General features: G+C 35.9%; 1 long non-coding RNA gene and 1 other non-coding gene across 5 annotated transcripts in view; both read left to right on the forward strand.

Annotated features, from left to right (window-relative positions):
• Nucleotides 1-21,481, forward strand: part of LOC144238104 (uncharacterized) — a 531,162-nt gene that overhangs the window by 361,702 nt on the left and 147,979 nt on the right. The window lies entirely within an intron of this gene.
• LOC144238159 (small nucleolar RNA SNORA62/SNORA6 family) lies at nt 17,570-17,723 on the forward strand. The gene has a single exon (XR_013337029.1). It is a non-coding gene; the product is annotated as a small nucleolar RNA SNORA62/SNORA6 family (small nucleolar RNA).

Consider the following 21,481-nt stretch of genomic DNA (forward strand, 5'->3'; position numbering starts at 1 on the left):
ATGAATTGAAAAGGCTTATCTGCCAAGGGGAAGCTCTAGGGAAGATGCAGGATTTTGGGCAGAAGACTGTTCTCAAAGTTAATTCTACCTCAGGAGCTGGCTGCAAATTCTAGAGTCATTTCCCTACAGATTCTGATTCCACAGTAGTTCATGGGCGGACCTGTGATTCTTCATTCTAACTAGCTCCTCTTGTGATTTGGTTGCTGATGGCCTTGAGACCACTCTCAGGATTTACTGTCATAGCCATTCAATATCCTAGCCTTCAAACTATGTGGCTTCTGGTTATGGGGAAAACTGAAGGAGTTATTTAATGCTCTGTAAAGCCCTGCAAGACAGAACTTTTTATTTGTTTTAATGTAGATTCCATATCTTTGAAATTTTCTTTGTTTGTTCTTACTAAATTTGCATGTTTTAGCATTTAGGAAAGAATACAAAGAGATCTGTTTGGTCAGAATTTTTACTTAATTTGGCACTATAGGATCTATCAGAATAAGGAGTCTTTTACAAATTTTGTTATTTTTTGTTCTCTTTTTTACGCATGTACCCAGCTGTCTTCACAAAACTGAAATGAATTTTAAAAACATAAATGAACAGTTCCATTTAATATGTCTGTTACATGTTGTCATATGAAGTACTGGTGCCATCTGATCTAACCTCTCCAAAATTTTTGAGTCCATAAGGATAAGCAAGAAATATCCCATTGCTAAGAATTTTTTGTCATATGAAAGAAAATCTCTCTCTTATTCCACATATTCAATTTCCTTGTCATTTTACATTATAAATAAATAACAAACCAATTTGGCACATACCCACCGATTAAAAATAAAAGTTGTCAGAGTGAGAGCGGAAAGACAAAAATATGAATTATTAATTATAATATTAAGCAGCACAAAAAAGCCTAACATGAAATGATATCACCAAAAAAGAGGTTTTATCTAAATGAAAGTGCAACAATGATGTAGTCTTTATCATACAATTTGCATTGTTGCCATTTTAAGGCAGAAATATATTTACCATATCTAGTACATTTATATCAAATCTGATGAAAAGATATTTTAATCATGGCAGAATGATGAAGTTATTTATAGAATAGCAGGATTAAAGTAAAGCTCAATTTTAAAGTCATATATTAAATTATCATATTGACCTGGTGGTTATATTCACCATGAGATCATACTCTTGCATATTGTTATTTTTAAAATGTCCAAATACTGAAAAAAGCAAGAATACTTAATAAGAAGAGAGAATGATGTTTTTCTTTCTAAGATGACTTTAGAAGTTATTGGAATGGAGATGAAAGTGTTTTGGTGTTTTTTTTTTCCTACATGGAGATTTCGAGTGAATATATATATTGAGTACTGGTTTACAAATAATATAGGTTTTTCACAGGGAGGGAGGAGTGATTTTCTTCTCAGGAAGGGAAGATATCAGGGCTTTAAGAGGAATACTTCTGACTATGTTTTTCTGAATTAATGTTATCCAACACTTGTGAGTGACTTAACATTTCTTTTCCTAATTAGGCCAGCCTTTTGTTTTTGGTTTAAAGACTTCATTTTTGATAAGGTTTCACATGGTTCATAAAATGTCTTTAAATTTCATTTGGAAACAATGGCAATTCTGAAAACAATCTATACAGTTAGAGTAATCTCATAGGAGTTTTCCACATAGATTCTCAGAAAAAAATTCCCTTGTTCCTCTGAATAGCAAGTTTGGTTCTGTTTAGTAGTATTTTTGTTTTAACACTGTAAACTACTTCCTTGACTTGGGTTAAATTTGCTAGTCCCATTTCAGCTGGTTTTGTTCATCATCTTGATATTTTATTTTCTCAGGCATAATGTTATAGTACCATATCAATTTTTAGGTTTTAATTGAATTTAGTGCTTATGGAGGTTGAGAGGCAGGCCCATATCTAGGCACAAAGCAAAAAACCATAAGCCTCTTTGCAGTAAAACAACTATTTGTTTTTGTTGTTATTGCCTACATGAAATATTTTTCAAACAGCTAAATCCTCAGAGTCCTATTTAAGAAAAGCTTTTGTGTCATGGAATACCCTGTCCCAATGTCTGCCAAATGGATTCTAATTTTAATTTATCTTGCCCATGAATTTCTAACTTTGGCTCTTAAAAATATATTATCCTCATTGCTATTTCCATCAGCACCAAGCATTTTTTTCGGGATCCCATCTATATTAGTGTATTACACAAGGATGTTGTCCCCTCCATGCGGGTGATGCAGTAATGAAATAAAATGCAGTAAAATTTTTTCATTTGTCTTATTTGTCTTTCTTTTCTTACCAGTAGTTTCCATTTGATCAGAGAACTCCAGTCCTTCCAGTGTTACTGTCTTGTGCAAATATTCATCCAGAAATGACTTCCCTGGCTCCTGTAGCCTAAAGAGTCTGTTCATTAAGCTTAGGCCTTGTAAATCATGTAAGTTTCATGGCCTTCCATTTTTTTTTCTTTTCTTTCTTTGGGGTTCACTGATTCCCACCATGTACAGCCATTTCACAGCTGCTATCATCAGCTGCTCTCCCTTGGTGTGATTTATTTTTAATAACGTCCTTTTTCGCCCAATTTTGATAACCATTAGTCTCAATAAATTCCTCATAATTTTTAATTCTCCTTCGAGTTTTACTTTTTAAATCACTGAGTAGGAACGACAAAATAACACAAGCAGTCAAAGAAAAGCAAATACAGTACTACAAAAATGAACTCTGCAATCCTATTTGATAACTGGAGTGCAGGTGGTGAGATATTAGCCAGAGAACATTCTAGAAACAAAGAAAAAGAAATCTAAATAGAACATTATTCTTAAAGGGAAGAACATATAGTTATTTAATTATGAGTAAAATCAGGTCATAGGAAAAATCAGAAGAAAACAACTGATTTTTAGGTGCTGAGCAATTTTAATAAACATAGTTAATATTTATTAAGAACATTTTATGTGCTAGGCAACATGTTAAATATTATACATTATACATTTGTACATTTCTTATGACAAATCTACAAGAATCAGCATTTTTATTATTTCTTCCATGTTATGGAAGTGAAAGGCTGAGGTTTAGACAGCTTAAGTAATTTGCCTAAGGTTTCATAGCTAGGACTGTGGAGCTCAAACAAAAACTCCGGTACATTTGTAACCTTTATCCTATGGTACTTTTCAAGTTACAGCCTTTAAAAAATAAATACATGTAAAATTCCAGTTTGACTACTATATAATAGAGACCATGAAAGAGACCTTAAAGTCAATTTATTATTGACTTATACTTCTGTGTTAAGAAATTTTGAAACATTTCCATAGTAGAGTGTAGTTCAGGTTTTGGAAAATGGATCTTTCAACTCAGGTTTGCTAGTTTCATTCTCTGTAGTGGTAGAAAGTCATTTTTGGCTCACTCTTTTTTAACATGAAATAATGACTGATTAATGCTAGATAGGAAGAGGTCTCCTGGAGTCTTTTGACATAATACCTTTTGAGTAAATGTAAAATAAATTAATAAATGTCCATGTATTATATAATTAATAGCAGCAGTCCTTTTTTTTTTTTTTTATTTCTAGGAGAGAGAGAGAGAGAGACAGCGTGAGTAGGGGAGGGTCAGAGAGAGAGGGACACAGACTGAAACAGGCTCCAGGCTCTGAGCTGGCAGTCTGCACAGAGCCCGACGCGGGGCTCGAACCCACGAACCGCGAGATCATGACCTAAGCGAAAGTCGGACGCTTAACCGACTAAGCCACCCAGGCGCCCCTAGAAGTAGTCCTTCTTAAATAAATAAAGAAGTTTCCATTGACTTATTTTTTTGGTCAGTACTGGTTAAATTTTAAGTTAATATGTTAAATTCTGATAATCTGGCATTCTAATACTATCGGGTAAATTTCATGGACTAGGTAAAGTTAAAACAAGGCAACTTCTTTTGATACATGATGTTTTCATGATAATCTATTCCTTAGTGTAAAAATATCATTTTTCTTAACTTTGAAGGGATAATCCAGTATATGAAATCTAGTTTGGGCCCAATATATCTGCTGTCTAGAGTGTTCTAAGCCACAAGTCCCTCAGTTCAGAAATTGATCATTCTGGAACCAGAAGCAAGAGAATTGTACTACCTTGAATTGGAGGGTTCATACAAACTTTTGGATCCAGAGATTTTTCATATTTCTTTTAACAACAGAATCCACGTTTCAAAATAAATATGATTGGACCCTTTATATATCAACCAATAAGAGTAGCATTTTATTAAACTTGTTTTATAAATTAAAATTATTTATCACATTAAATATTATAAAAGTCAATTACTAAAAATATAAGGGTGAATATATTCACCTGGAAACTCAGGACCGGGTTATTATATTGGCCTAAGCTCAGTGTATTTTTGTATGAGGGATGGAGTACTTATGCTGTCAAGAAAATCATGAGACACAAATAAGCAGTTGCAGATACCAACAGTTTTTTGTTTCTGATGTCAGGGCCTTATTAATTTGAGGCCTACAAGAAAACTAGTTAAACTTATTGTGTATACTTACCTATTAGCAACACATCAGTCTCCAATATGTTTTTTTTTTAAATTACACAAACATATTTAACCCATCCCCCGGCCCATCTTCCCTCCAGCAGCCATCAGTACGTTCTCTCTAGTTAATTGTCTGCCTTCCAGTCAAATGGGTGATGGGTACTTGGAGGACACTTGTGATGAGCACTCGGGGGTGTTGTATGTAAGTGATGAATCACTAAATTCTACACCTGAAATAGTACACTGTATGTTAACTAACTGGAATTTAAATAATAACTTGAAATATGAAGTAAAATAAAATAAAATTACATAATACATTTAATTTGCATGACATTTCTATCACAGTTATAAATTTACATTTTGCTCAGTCATCTCTTTGCAGTCATCTGTGAGCTTGAGGACAATGAAACATAGTTTGAAAACCACTAATTTGGTTCAAATTTTTAGGAAATAACCTTATTTTTTTCTTTCTGTTCCTCAATTATTTAAGGATAATTCAACCCTTTCAGAATGCTTTTTCTTGTGGGTTTTGCTATATTTGAATTCTTTCTTCAGCTAGAGGTTAAAGTCCTAAAGGACAAGAATTTTGTTTTTGTTTCTTTGCTTTGTTCTCTTCATGAGACTAACATTACACATTATACATAGACACAGGGTTTGTTCAGTCACTAGTTACCATCTGTGCATACTAGAGAAATTGCAAAAGGGCCTAAATCATAGTCTCAACCCCCCCTCATCTATCACTCTATGCTTCTACTTCTGTTTCTACATGATGATATTGATAACAAAAATGGCCCAGTGAATTCTCTGGGCTTCCAGTTTCCAGAGCTTCAAGATGGGGCTGTGAATTGACAAATTGTGGCTTTTTGAGGGTGGAGCTTTGAAAGAATGAGTGGTGGAATGGTAGAACAAGGTTCAGGGGCAGGACCTTCTGATGAACTAGAGCAAAGGGAAAAAGGGAGAGGAGGCTTAGAAGTAGAAAATAAATGAAAAGGTGTGGTAAATGCTAATGTGTAAGAAGAAAACATTTACATGCCAGAGGCAAGATAGTTCTTGTATTTCTGGTGCCTTCTCTAAAAGCTTTGGAGTGTACAAAAGAGTGACCAAAAATCAGATTGACTATCCAGGCCTACAGATAAAAATCAAGTCGAAAGAGAGAATGTGGTATAAGCTGTGTCACCAGACAAATGACATCAGAGCCAGAACAGGAAAAACCTGTATAGAACCCAGAATACTCTGTTGCTTTTCACCCTTCCATAGGTTTCGGATATCCAGGTAAGCTTAGCCGTTAAGGACCTCCCCAGTATGAAAGTCATGCTTTACGGAGACCACTACTTGATGAGCCAGTGAGGAAAAGAAAGCAAATATAGTATGCTGTGAATTCAAAGAACCCAAACTAAGTCTGTGTTTACAAATAGGTAGCATTTCTACTAACTTACTTGAAAAAGATAATTTTTTATAATATAGGTGTTTACATAAAACCAATAAAATGTCTTGTGTGTGTGTTAGAACATTTTGCTTTTATGTGGTAGACCATTTACCTCCTCTTCAGTGTCTGTTGAAACATTTATTTTATATTCTCTATTTCATTCCTGTTGCAGCATTTATGTATGGTTTGTTTGTTACTTTATCAGTTGATCTTGCCCTCCCCATATGCTCATGTCTGACTGGCCTAGTTTCCCACATTCAGTATGTGATCTCTAGCCCTTCTTAAATATTAATTAGTGTAATTGAATTCCCTCCAGTATTTCTAACCTGAGGCACCTGAATCTTAGTGTTTTTATTAGAAGTGATTTGTGCATGTAAAGTCCAACCAGCCTTCCCATTTCCCATCCCCCAAACAACTTTTCTTGATTAGGTAAAGGTCGGAGTACATGCCTGCCTCAGAGAAGGTCTTCATGGGAAAATAAAAGTATTACATATCACAACCTTTTTCAGTTAAAGGCTGAAAAATACAAAGCTGTCTTGAATCTCTGGCAAAGAAAAACATCCAGAGTGAGTAAGAAAAGGATGTAACCCTGTCCAGGTGCACAGCTAGAAGTCAACAACAGAAGCCAGGCAAAGCCATGCATAGAGATGAAAGCAAAGCCTCACCTAATCACAGCCCATTCTCCTCTGCCAATACATGGGGGCCCAAGGACAACACCTTAAGTTCTCCCTACTCTTTTAGTTTGCAGATCTACCTCTGACCAGCATGCCATCTCTGGATGCAGTCCATGATTACACATGAGTGACTCTATTCCTTGGCAGAAAATACAAAAAAGGAAAAGAAGAGCCTGAAAATAGGGCCGGAGAACCATAAGCTACTGAGTAGCTTTGTCAATAAGATGACTAATTACTGCCATTCATATCTGAGGAGAAGCAAAAAAAAAAAAAAAAAACTAGAGATGTAGAAAATATTCTGATTTTTCGAAAGTATAAGAAGGTAGTTTATAAGGACAAACAACATGATGTCAGTCCTGAGCAAAGGCCTAGAATGTATTATTAAAACAATAAAGCATACAGCAATGGTTTATGATTCCCCTGGAAGAAGTGGTTCTTGCTAGAAACCAGAATGGCTTCAGTGAAAACAGTTCTACAATATATGATCTGATCTCACCTGGTTAGATGTACAGATGAATTGGTAACTGGTTGAATGACCACACTATTAAGTGCAAACAAATCGCTCAGTGTGATACTAGAAGGGAGTCCTATGGAATATTTCAGGAATAACCTAAGCCTTATCTTGGCCACCATTTTTTTCAATCACTGTGATAAAAGTACAGCCATCAGAGTTGCAGATGACATGAATCCAAATACATAGCAAAGTTGTTGAATTAGGTAATCAAATTCCAAAGACATCTTGGATAGCTGGAGCAATGGGAAACATCTAACCAGAGGAAAATTCTAAAATGGATAAATGTCAGATTTTGTCTTCATATTTTAAAAGACTGTTCCTGAGCTATATGGGTAGTATGTGTCTTAACAAGTCAGTATAAGAAATCTAAACAGATAAGAACATCTTTGTAGGAAGGTTACCAGGATGATAGGGAAATGAAACATGTGATACAAGGAATAGTTAAGGGAACGGAATTGTTTAGCAATTCACAAGGGGACACCTGGGTGGCTCAGTTGGCTGAGTGTCCAACTCTTGATCTCAGCTCAGGTCATGATCTTATGATTCGTGAGTTCCACATCAGGCTCTCCACTAACAGCATAGAACCTGCTTGAGATTCTCTCTCTATATATCTCTCTCTGCCCCTCCCCCATGATCTCACTCTCATTCTCTCTCTCTCCAAATAAATAAGTAAACATTAAAAGAAAGAAATTCACAGGGCACCTGGGTAACTCAGCTGGTTAAGCGTCCAACTCTCAGTTTCAGCTCAGGCCATGATCTCATGGGTTCGTGAGTTGGGCTCTGTGCTGATAGTGCAGAGCCTGTTTGGGATTCTCTCTCTTCTCTCTCTCTCTATCTCTCTCTCTCTCTGCCCTCCCCCCCACTTATGCTCTCTCTGTCACTCTCTAAATAAATAAATTAATTTAAAAAAAAGAAATTCATGAGGAATGAATATGGTAACTATGTTCAAGTAAAGTAAGGATTATCACATAGAAGATAAATTATGTTGTTTCCTATGATTCCAAGTAGAACACAGGTCAGTAGTAAAACATACAAGAATAAATATCCAGGTCAATATAAAAACTTTTTAACACCTTTATATGCTCAAAACTGGAAGAAAAGAAAGAAAAAAATATTAGTCGGAGGATGAACTTAGGTTAAATCTTGGTTATGCCACTTATCGATTCTCTTTGAGACATGTTTCAAATGTCCCATAATCTGTTTCTGTACCTAATAAGTACAGAAAGTGGATTTAACCAATTCCTACCTTGCAAGTTGTAGAACTTTAGCACCTATATTAGTTGCTAGGACTGCCATACCAGAGTATCATAGACTGGGTGGCTTCAACTACAGGAACTTATTTCTCAGTTTGGGAGGTTGGAAGTCCAGGAATTGAGGTGTCAGCAGAGTTAATTTCTCATGTGGTCTCTTTCCTTGGATTGCAGAGGGCCGCCTTCTTACTGTGCCTCCTCATCCCTGGTCTCTCTTTCTCTTTTTATGAGGACACTAGACCTATTAGACTAGTGTCTCCCCCTGTGGCCTCATTTAACCGTATTTATCTCTTTAAAGACCTGTCTCCAAATAAGGTCATATTGGGAGTTAGGACTTCACATGTGAATTGGGAGATTGAAGAGGGGTCATATTCAGTCCCTCACAGTCCCTAATATCAACCAATACTAATTCCCTGAGACCAGTGTATTTGAGCATGGACAGCCACTTTGCAAAGATGCTTTATAGAGTGTTAAAGCCTTAGATAATTGTAATCTATAATTTTAATGAACTCCAACACTAATATTCTGTCATTTTTAAAATAAACTCTCCAGTGGAGCATCAACTCTGAAATTCTGTATTGCTTTGAAAATGCTCAGTTGGAAGGCGGTTGTTCAATACATACAACAACCTTCTTTAATAAATGTTTTCATTTACTATTTGAAATTTCAGTCTAATTTCACAAATATTTACTCATATGCTAGACCTCCCTTAACTTCTTCAGCCCAAATTCCCAAGATGCATTCTAGGTGAAACCTCTGTGTCTTTTGTGGGAAGACATTGCTTTGCCAAACCTTCAAATGCACTAAGTCAGAAGTTGCGCATATGTAAGTGAAGGGTGAATGTAACTATCTTAAAACAAAAAAACAAAATAGGAAAGTTGTACAAGTAAATGCATGTAAAAAGCAAAAATTGTACATCAGCTGTACAAGTAAATGCATGTGAAAAGTAAAAATACCAAGAGGTATGTTAATTTATTCCAAAGGTTTCAAAGTCTGAATCTACAGCTTTGAGACTTGAGTTCAGAACAACAAATGATTTATTTTGTTCATACATGTTATGTTGTTATTTCTCATTTTAATATGCATAGGTATTGGCCCCATGCTTAAAAACTAACAGTTTAAAGTTGAGCCTGTGCCAGAAGCTACCTTTGAGGTTGGTTAGTCTTTTGGTTTTTCTTTCTTCTAACGAGTATTTTCGTGGAAATAGGTCTCTTGTGTCTGTGGATAGTTGGTTACCTTTAAAAGCCTGTATTTTAAGCCAAGGAAATAATACATCTCTTCTTTTTCTTTGACAGACTAAGTATTATTGTACAGTAGCATACCTTCTCAAGGAGTGTATACCTTTTTTGTATGATGAGCTAAAAACAAACAAAAAACCTGAACAGTAATACTGGTTGTAACAGTTGGCAGTTGAACACGTCTCCCCTTGAGAGGGCCAGTTACTGTAACTAGACATCTACAACTGAGAGTAAGGTCTATGGTTTGGAAAGAGCATGGCATCTTGAGCTGGATTACCCACATCCCAGCCCCCTAGCTCTGCCATTTGTGACCTCAGGCAGGTATCAGATTCTCTGAGCCTACTTCATGTTATGTAAAGCTCTATATTTGGACTTCTTTTCAGGTCTGCACAGTTTGACCCAATGTAATTTATTTCCTTCTTTGATCCTTAATTCTTTCACCTTCTGATGGGTATAATATTATTCCTTTCCCTACTTACCTATCCCACGAGATTGTCAAGACAATCAAATAATATGATGTTTGTGAAAGTGCTTTATAAACTGTAAAACACTATACAAATGCTATTTCTTTCGTCTTATGAGTGGATGAGGATGCTTAACTAGAAATGGAATTGGGACCAGCCAGGAATTAACGTTGATACTGTTTCCTAAGAGACATTAGAGGCCTCATGTTTTTGTCTATTTAAATTGCCTAAACTGATCTGTAAAATGAAGATCTTTAACAAGAGGCATTAAAGTTTATTTTCTGTTTTTCTGTGGTACTTTCCAGGGAACATAGGAAACATTTTTTTCCTTTTAATTTTTTTTCCCCTGTACTACTGTGCTGCTATCTATTCTTGAAAATACTAAGACAAATTCTTACCTTTTGTTAACTATGAGGATTTGGGTCCATGTGCTTACTATCATTATTTCTGTTGTACTTGTGGTAATTATTATTATTAATTATACTTCATAATTATATAGCTTCTTATTTAAAGAAAGATAAATGGCTAGAAAATAAACAAGCTGCTGTTATAAGAGGGATTTTTAGAGTTTCAAACACTTTAAATCCACTTTTGACCTTTTATCACAAAGACTTCTACCTGAGTCTTCAAATAGAACATTTTTTTGGTCCACCATTGAAAATAAAATACTAACTAGTGAATTGGTGCCCTCAGAGTCATGCATGAGAAAACAGTGTCAAAGCATTTCATTTCCTCTTTCTGCCTTTTAAAATATTTCTTAAAGTATAGGTACTAAATAGTGGAAGTTTGTTTAGGAAAAAGATATCGAAGCAAGAGGTGGAAATACTTAAACAGTGACCTGCACCTAGTAGAGAGGTCTCCGCTCATTCCTGATTGCCTATTGAAGGAAAGAGGAAGTTGGAAGGTGACCAGAGGGAGTTGAAAATAGCTTGTGGATTATGGGTCAGGCAATCAAGTGTAACCCAAGTACAAAATGTGTGGCATGGATCAATAGAGACTCTTTGGAATAAAAAGTCCACCCACCATCTTTAATCTCTTGGCTCTATTATTTTCAATTATTGAATAACCTTACTGCTGATGAAGTGTTCTCTAAGTTTCCAGGCTGGTTGTCCTGGGATACCTTGGGTCATGGGTCTCCTCATTCCCATAGTTAAAGACCTAAATTCAGTAGAGAGATGAGGAGGTCAAAGTAACCATTTGTTTTTCCCTGGGTAACTTCCATGTAGGTGCTTCTATGACTTGGTATGCAAGTGAGGATGAAATTTTACAGGAAATAAGATACTCAGTTATTCAATTATTTCTTACTTTGAGGAAAACCCTCTTCCATCCAGCTGTCATCATCTTCTAAAGCAGTGGTTCTCAAAGTGACCAACAGCATTTGCACACCTGGTAATATGTTATAACACAAATTCTTGGGCTTCAGCCCAACCTACTGAATGGAAACTTCCAGGGTAGAGTATAGCAGTTTGTGCATGAAGAAGCCCTCTAGGTGATTCTGATACATAATAAAATTTGAGAACCAATGTTCTAAAAAGATGTTGAATTACACTGGGAAAATATTTGAGCGATTAAAAACTCTACCAAAAAACCAAAAAGTGACTTTTGGAATTTAGAGCTCTCTATTGTTTTACCCCAAATTATCTTTTATAGTTTTATTGTAAACTATTTCACAGTTGTATCCTAAACTATTTAATACTTTTACCTCTGACCTGCCATTCATATCAACATCTACCTCCGATCCTAAAATAATCTTTGTCACTCTTTCTAGACAAATTTTTATTCATTGTGAATTATCCAACTCAAATACCTGTTCCTTGCAAAAACTTTACCAGTCATGTCACCATTCTCTCAGTTTTGTTTTTCTTAATTCCCAGTGACTGCACTGTTTCATGTAAGTCTTATTGATGACATATCTTGGATATGTACCCACCATGGTCACCACAGCCTTCTCAGAGAAGTCCTGTGCCTGAGTTTTTGAGATCTTAAGTAGCTTACCTTAGCTCACATGGTATGTATTAAAAAGAAGATTCTCATTTAGCCTTACACTTAACCATTAGGCTATAGTATCTAATAACATTGATAAACTTTTCTCATATTGGTATCTTTTTTTTTCTCCCCAGCTTAACTGTATGCCCAATTGCAATTAAAGACCACAATTCTCTTGTCTTTACAATAACTTTTAGAGTACAGAGAAGTAATGCACATTTGTTGGCATATTATACTACAAATTCTAAATGTATTTCTGGAATTTGTCTGGCTTTTTCTTTGGAAAATTTTGAAAGTGAAAGTTTTAACATTTCCTCTTAGATCCAGAACACTCTCCACTTATAGGTTGAGGATCTTTATTTTAGCAAATTAATTTATTGATTGCATTTAAAATATTCAATTCACAACTGTGCACTGATTTTTATCATCAATTTTGATAAATGCATTTCAAGAATACTTTATAAAAATGCCTTTAAAGGAGGAAATAGCTACTTTTGTTATTTAAAGAATTTACCAATTTTCAGGAAGTTGATTGTTTTGTAAGAAGAAAAAGGATGAGTTGAAAATGAATCTGACCCCTTGCCTGTATACTTTTATGTACCTAGTGGTGATGAAAAAAATGAATATAATATTAGCAGCTAAATACTAATTATTCAGTAAGTTTATTTCATTGAAAACAAAAAGGTTTGTTGTTGTTTTTGTTTTTTTTTTTTTTTACTCTGTAAGCATAACATGCTCTGTGAACATGTTATAAATGTGTGTAACTTAAATTCACCTGACTGAATTCTGACCTAAGGAAAAGAAAGCATAGCCTCTCCCTGGTACAGGCCATAATGTGTAACTATTCAGGGGATAACTATTTGACCAATTTCTATTCCTTTATAGCTGTTTCAACAACATGAGGAATCTAGATCCTAAGTCAAAATCACAGGGACAGTTGCTAAAATTCATTTCCCTGGATTCCACCCCTATATATTGAGTTACAATCCCTAGGATTGGAGGCCAACAAGTTACATTTGTAACAGTCACTTCCAGGTGATGGTAATGCACAATTAAATTTGAAAAGTCATTCTTATTTGGATTAAATCTTTATTTTTCTTTTCCCTGTGGGGGATCAAATCTTCTAGAAAACTGAGAAATGAGTTCCTCTGACATCTTTTAGGCAGAGAGCCTCAGTGACAACCTTAAGTTATTATTGTATTTGTCTTCAACAGACTTTTATTTAATTCTGATACTTTTATTTGCCAGGTATTCTTATCTAAATTAATCGATTCAAAACCCAAATCATTCTGTGATATAAGTATTCTTGGCCCCATTTTAAAGATGAGATAATTAAGGCTTAGAGAAGTAATTACCTTTCTGAAGGTCACCCACCTAGTAACTGGATTTAGTTGGACTCCAGAATGTGTGTTCTTGAACTCCAAAACAGGAGGGACTCACAATTTGAAATCAGCATTTCTCTTTAAAAAGACAGCTGCATAGTAAAGCTGACAGCAGCTAATTCCAGGTTTGTATCCAAACTCTGAGATATTATGATGTTAGTCCACAGTCATCTTACATTATTGGTTTGTAGCTGTAATGTTATCAGGTGACAGGTCAATCAGTAAGCCATCACCTTCAATATTATCAGATGGATCAATGGAAGCATCATCAATATAAACCTGTCTGTTTGATAGTCTTACTTGACTTCTATTGTTCTTAAGAGACTTGATATATATTCTATGCAAAGGTTACTAGAAAAAGGTTTTTACCATTTTATTAAGGGATTTTCTACAACAACGTCAGGCTTCATTTCCCTCAACAATGCTTTGTTTTGATAAATCTTTTGCAAATACAGCTGGTACCTCTGTAGGTCTGACTCCATGGTTTTTAACCTTGGCAGCACATTCAAATCACCTATGGACTTTTAAAAATACACAGATCCTTGGGTCTAACTCCCACGGATACTGAATCATGGAGTCTGGAGTAGGGGATGGACATAGATTATTTATAAAGCCTCACTCACAAGTGCTTCTTTAGGCATGTACAATTGAGAACCAGTGATGTAATTCATTACTTGATAAAGAATTTGAGAATATCGTATATACTAAAAGAGCAATTGAAGGGAGCAAAATCCCTCCATAAGTCCTACAGTGAGTCCTTGGAAATAAAAGTGGAACTCATGAACAGCTTGAGAAGCTGTTGCTTGGGCTATCCACATATTCAGATTTGACTCTCAGATAATGAAAAGGCAAAAAATAAGAAGCCATTAGAGCATGGTACTAAGTGGAATTATGAGAAACCATCTGTAAAATGCTGTGGGGTTTGGAAGGACTTGTTCTTTTTAATAGACATTTTTGTAATAGAAAACAGGGTAATGGAAATAGCAGCATATTTTAATCTATCTGCATTTCCTTCAGATAAAAATAAAAGGGAAGGGCATAACCTTGCAAATGTATCTTGATCTGATATTATTTTTGCAACTTAGACAGATATGGGGCCACTAGTCAGCCTAACTCAGGGCTAGCTATCAAATCTGTGCTCACTCTTCAAATCCCAGCACTAATCGAGATGATAAAGAGCTACCTTTCGATTAATCCTGCTCTGGACTTTAGACGAAAGATACTGCGGTTTAATTACTGAGTGAAATTCACTTTGTCTGATCTGCCTGTCTTTGCTGTAATGTAATCAGCATCACCCCCATCTGAAACATGGGGCTGTGAAGTCCAAGGACCTGTGTGATTGGAGGAAATAAAATGATGCTCAAACAACAAGCAGCCGCAGCGCAGTAATTATTCAAACCTTGTTTTCATCTGTATGTCATTCTCCTATTGGCTTGTCATGACAGCAACTGAGAAAAGGATGGGGAAGCGTGTGATTGAAAGGGAGATTGACCTGAAGGAATCAGACCAGGTGTGGGAGGGAAGAGCCAAGCTATATAAAATCTTAAGGCTAATTAAACTTGGTTTTTCTTTAATATATATCCCACTGGCTGCTCCTGATCCCACAAGTCCAAGCTAAACCATTCAGCTGATATGTCTCTCTGCAATTAAAATCTCCCCTTCAGTTGAAGCTCTATAGTTTTTACTTCTCTGAAAATAATTTACTTTTCTGTTAAAACTGGCAGTTACTTGACACATTTTTTCTATAAATCTCAATGTAGTTTTTGTCACTTAAACTCAGTAAGAGAAGAGGGTTGCAGATTCTCTTCTGTCAGAGATAATGGCCTTTGCAGGCATCCTTTCTAAGTTTTCATGGACCTGCTACCTTACATGTGGGCCCAGAATCCAGAAAGATTCTTAGGTTCCCTTTGAACTGTTACCCCATCTTATACAAAATGGTTAAAGTAAACATTAGTCCTTTAGTTAGAGAGTGGCTGAGCCAGGATTTGAACCAAGATTTGTCTGACTCTGGGACAAACTCTTTTGACCCTACTCTCCTTCCTCCCTTTATTCTCACTAATTTATGGTCAATAGGCTCCAACTGACTCATTTAACGCATTGCTAAGCACCTCCTATATGCCAGATGCCGTGTTACACTCCACATATACATACATTAGTGAAACTTGGAAAAATCAATCAGCTAATATCTATCTCCAAATGCATTTAAGTTTGGTGGTTCAGTTGCTTTTGTGACTTTTATTGTATATTGACATTTTTTAAGTTTATTTGTTTATTTTGAGAGAGAGGGAAATGGAGAGCGAGAACCAGTGGGGGAGGGGCAGAGAGAGAGGGACAGAGGATAGGTAGCAGGCTCTATGATGACAGCAGAGAGCCTGATGAAGGGCTTGAACTCACAAACTGTGAGATCATGACCTGGGCTGAAGTTGGATGCTTAACTGAGCCACCCAGGTGTCCCCGTATTTTGACATTTTAAATCCAAAGAGCAATTGGACCATTAAGAACAGATGCAAAATATGAAGTCCAGCAGGTCTTTTCTATTTCTCTGGGTTTTTTTTTTCCCCATAGTATCATAGTTCTACCAATTGCCACAAAATCTCAGAATCAAAATTCCCAAGAATCTTAAGTTTGTATAGCTCTTAAAATATCAATCATCAAGTTCTATCAAAATTTGCCATATGTTATCCAAAATCAAGACTCCTGAATATCGAGGTTAAGCAGGCAAGCTCTGGAATCAGTTGACCTGGGTTTGAATCCTGGCTTCATAACTTATTAACTGTATAACCTTGAAAAATTTGTTTAATCATTCATCTTTAAAATAGAAACAATTAAGTGATTTGCCTTTTAGGGTTGACATGCAGATTAAGTGTGTTAATCTACATAAAGCACATAATCCAGTGTCTAGTACATTGTAGAGGCTTAATAAATATTATCCTTTCTTCCTTTACAATGCCTCTAGAACATTTCATTTCTTTTCTATTTCTACCAGTGCTACCAAGGTCAAATATTTATCTCATAGTGCCTGGGTTACTGCAATGGTTCTCCCTCTCTCTTTTTCTGCCATTATGTCTGGGCTTTGCCTGTATAAGTTTATTCTGTCTACCATTCCCTATTATTTATACTAAAACACCACTGTGATGATGTCAGTGCCCTACTTATAAGCCTTTAATAGACCACTTTTGCCTACAGAATAAAATGGATTAGTCATCCCAGTATTCAAGGACCCCTTCACATTTCAGGCCTAACCTATCTTTCCAACATTATTTCCTATTAAAATTCCCACTAACTTGTTTATGTGTTGCTCCCAAATAAGTCTTTCAATTTTCTGCTTCCATACCTTTTCTCATGCTCTTCACTTAACCTGAGTTTTCTTATCACTTCCTGAATCTTACACATTTTTCTTAGTTCAACTGTATTTTTTCGCTGTAGTGAAGCTTTCCATTGTCAGCCTCAATATAAGAGATGGTTTTCTCTAAATCCCTATTCTGAATACTAAGTTGCCTTGTAATGCAATTATTTTTTGACATTATCTCAATAATTAGATATTAAGTACCTCAGACAGAGGTCAGTATCTCAAACATCATCTTTGCCCAGTGGCATCCAAAGAAACCCAATGAAGTACACAATGAATATATGCCAAATGAATAAGAGGTCTCAATTTGGAGTTTCTTCCTTGCTCTAATCATCTTTTCTTTTTGACAAACTACTTTGAATTTTGTCCTTTATTCGTGATGTCTGTCTATTTGTGCATATTCTGAACTTCTCTCTCTTTACTCCCCTTTACTCTGATCACTTGCTTATAATGCGTTTCCATCCCACAGCCGTCATGCTACCCCTTCACTCATTGTCTTCACTCACAGGCTGTCTGATTCTTCTGTTCTCATTTATTCTGTGTACTAACTACATCAATGCTACAGTGATACTTGTTTGTCTGTAGAACAGAGGTGGCATAAACTTCTCTTTTTATTTTTGGGAGGTGTCAGAAATTACAGTATATGTATATAGATATGATGGTATTTAACAGTATATGACAGTATTTTATAAACTGCAGAAAGCTCTATAACTATAGTTTACAGTGCCTAAGTATTTTCCAGTAAGGATGTATGCATGTATTAAATATGTAATTAAAAATATCCTGCACATTGTTGGAGCTTGAAGTTGAGGCCTCTGGCTGGCTGATGAGCTCACAAGTGTAGGTCGGGTGCTACATAAATGGTAAGTCATTTGCTAACACCACAAGGGTCTCTGGCCCAGTGAATGGAGTTCGATAGTAATTCTTGCTACAAGTGCAAAAAACATTAAGGCAATATCAACAGTAAGGTTTGATGAGCTATATCATATTTATTGTATTCAAATAAGATATCCATGTGTATCTAAGGGTTGTTCCTTCTGCATTCATGGATCTCCTCTTTTTCCATCTAATCTCACCCCTCTTTTGAGCACATCACATAATTTAACCTCACTTTAGCTACAGGGCACATAGGAATCTTCCTTAAAAGACCTTCACTAAAAAGAGTCTTTTTAATGATTTTTTAAAAACCAGCAAACAGAACTTATCTTTCACAGACTATCTAACAGGAAGAACCTATTCCTAACCACTCCTGAAACAGCATGAAAAATGAATTGATCCTATCTTACAGCACAGAGATCAAGATTGTGTAAATTATCTGACCATGTGGATTGTTTTGAAAATTTTGAGACAAAAACCTAACCAGAGGACAATATTTATGATAACAACATTCAGACATTGCTCCACTGCCTAGATCCAATTTTTCCTTAGATGATATGTTTCTGTTAATCAGGAGATGAATTGATGAACAGTGATGGTGAGTTGGAACTTGAAATCGCAGTCCCTAACAACCTAGTACTGCACAGAGACAGATCAACTTTATTATTATCAATGGAACCAGGACAGGCAGATCAGTCTTCATTCCATGGTTTCTGATGGCAAAGTAGGTCCAGAATGTTCCACAGGAGGTTCAGTGGCAGGCAGGCAATATGGGCCAGCCAGCCTTATATTGGATAGCTTACCTACATTGGTTTAAAAAAACAATGTGCCCATATTCTGAAGCACATACCTTTACTGTCCCTGAATTCCTGTGGACATTATCAGTGGATTTATATTCCCATGAATTTTCTATTTTATGAGATCTGACCTCATTGCTCTAAGTTTTGAGATTTTGATGATAAGCAGTAGGTGTCTTCCAGGCTCCTTTCTTGCTTCCCCCTTCCTCACCCCCAATTCTGTACATCATCCAGCAGCCACCAGAACACTCCCTTGCCTAACTCTGTCAGTCTCTTACAAGGAGATCTGACATACCAGAGGCAGCAAAATCTTTACCCTTTTTTACTGGCCTTTTGGCTCCTCCTGCTTGTTTGGAGTTTTGAGTTAAATTTTTCAAGTTAATATTTAACTCATGAGATAACTGTTTACAAAATTGTTGGTTGGCAATCAGAGATTTTTTTCCCCTGGATTAACATGGTTAAAGTTTAACTTAGTGGAACAGCTCATAAAAAAATAATAAATATATGTATATAATTAAATAAAAGTATTGACTCTGGGAATTTTGCTGATACGTGTTCATGACTCAAACTGGAATATTTGTTCTAATCTAGATAAAAGAAAGACCTCAGTTATAGGCCTGGCAAGCTAACTGTAGAAGAATTTAAGCAGAAAGAAAAGCCAGAGTCTACTGCTGGGTAGCAAATGGCATGCAAATAATGAGAACATCCCCCCCCCTTTTTTTTTCATAAGAAAATACCCTGTATTCATGTTCTTGGTAATACCATATCCAAAATAAGTTGTTGGGATTCTTTCCAAATAGCATACTTGGCTAATTTTTATCAGCCCTGTGTTATCTTGTGATATTTTGTCATATCAGTGACCTTATATGTTACAGCGTTATCAAAACTTAGAGACAGATGTGTGGTAAAATGACTCTGTTCAGGTATTGCTCTTCAGCCATATTCATAAGTCAGGAAGGACTGTTTCTTCTCCTGAGATAAAGATGAACTCAAGCTTCATCTGTTGATTGCTAGCTCATATCTTATATTCTTATGAGAGATCATCATGGTTATGCTAGGGTTCATGGGTCCAATCTGGAATTGAAACCATATTCAGGTTACTTTGGGTTTTCCTCTTTACTTCTTGCAATGTAGACCTCAAAGAGCAATTGTTGGAAGAAAATGGGTGGAACAATTAGGCAAACCTGGTAGAGCTATGAGGGGCTGCATATATGTACATTTCAAGTTTAACATGTGCTCTGAAATTCTGTACCATTGAAGATACGCTATGTTTTGGCTATATGTAGAAATCTACTCGACTGGTTTCTACTCAAAGGATTGTTTATGGGTATTTAGAAGTCAGCTGTTAATAATTTTTGCTATAAGAATAAATGAGCTTGAAGCCATTTATCTAGAAGAACTAGATTTTCTGTTCTATTCTGCATTCCAGAGTCATAAAACCAGACATTCAAAGCCTGGATATCTTACAAGCACCTTCTAAGAGTTGTTGTTTTGCCAAATATGCTGTGTTTAGCCCAAATCAGAAGCCTCTTGAGATAGAATTATATGTAATAAATTTCAAACCTGAAGAGACTTAAATAGGTTTTAAGTGCCCAATAAGGTAGGAGGAAGAACTAGAAAGAGAAGTATCCCAGAAGCTAGCCACAGGGTCTCAAGTAGGCGAAGTTGTTAACCATGTTAAGTCTCTGCTGAAAAGTTGAGTAAAATAAGAATGAAAATGTGCACTTTGGATTTGGCTAGAGCAGACATGGTAGAGTGGAATGAATAAAAGCCTTGTTGGAGTGGTTTGACGAAATAATAGAAAGTGAAGATACAGTAATAGCTCATATAGACAATTCTTTCAATACATTTTGCCAGGAAAGGAAGACAAATGGAAAGTAACTGGATAGAGACTTGGGATCAAGAGTATCATAAAGATATGCAAAGTATGGTGGTTTCTTGTCTTGTCTTGTGCTTTGTCTTTGTTTGATTTGCTTCCCCAGTTAAAAAACAACACAAATAAGAATTGAAGCCTCAAATCTGGCATAAAAGGAGATGAAAAGGGCAAAAATGGTTTGGTAAAATGTGAAAGATATTGGCTAAGAGTCAACAGATTTTGGTTTTAGGTCAAATTCTACTGGCTGCCAGTAATAAGCCCCTAAATACCATTTCTGTATAAGCCTACTTTTTTATTGATAGCATCTAAAGTCCACTTATGATATTCTAGTTCCAAAAAGGAAAAAACAACAGACATATTTCAGAAATCCTTCTTTAGTAAAAATAAAATTTATATTGTTTTTAACCACTTACAAACTCTTTATTATTTAGAAAGCACTCACATCTTGTTAGTTAACCCTCACAAGACTGCTACAAGGTAAGTGGCTATATTGTTTTACCTACTAGATAAGGAAATCAAGGCTCTGAGAGATTAAATAAATGGCAAAATCGTACAGTATGTAGATAGCAGACGCAGGGCTGAAACCCCAAATTGTAGACTATAATTCAAAGGTTCTTCCCACCCCATAGTGCTCCTTGTTTCTCTGTAGTCTTTTGTTTTGTATTGTTTTGTTTGCTTCACTTTTCAGTGAATCCCCCCCCCTTTTTTTCCTTTTTTGTCCAGGTTTCTATTATTTATATTTCTTTCCATTCTACTTCCCCAAGGATTTCTGAGTATGCCCACCTCCCTAAATATTTTTAATGTTTATTTATTTTGAGAGAAAGAAAGAAACAGAGACAGAGCACAAGTGGGGGAAGGGCAGAGAGAGAGAAGGAGACACAGAATCTGCAGCAGGTTCCAGGCTCCAAGCTGTTAGCACCGACCCCGATACAGGGCTTGAACCCATGAAATGTGAGGTCACGACCTGAGCCAAAGTCAAACACTTAGCCACGACTGAGCCACACAGGCACACCAATATCTGCATTTCTTCATAAAATAGAACCAAATGCATAGGTTTTGGGGTCTGCATTAAGTGAATAGGAAGAACAATCCTACACCAAAATCTTTTAGTAGTGTAGTGATAACTGTGTTTCAAACAGCCCATG

This window comes from Crocuta crocuta, unplaced genomic scaffold (assembly GCF_008692635.1).
Source record: "Crocuta crocuta isolate KB4526 unplaced genomic scaffold, BGI_CrCroc_1.0 scaffold56, whole genome shotgun sequence".
Lineage (NCBI taxonomy): Eukaryota > Metazoa > Chordata > Mammalia > Carnivora > Hyaenidae > Crocuta > Crocuta crocuta.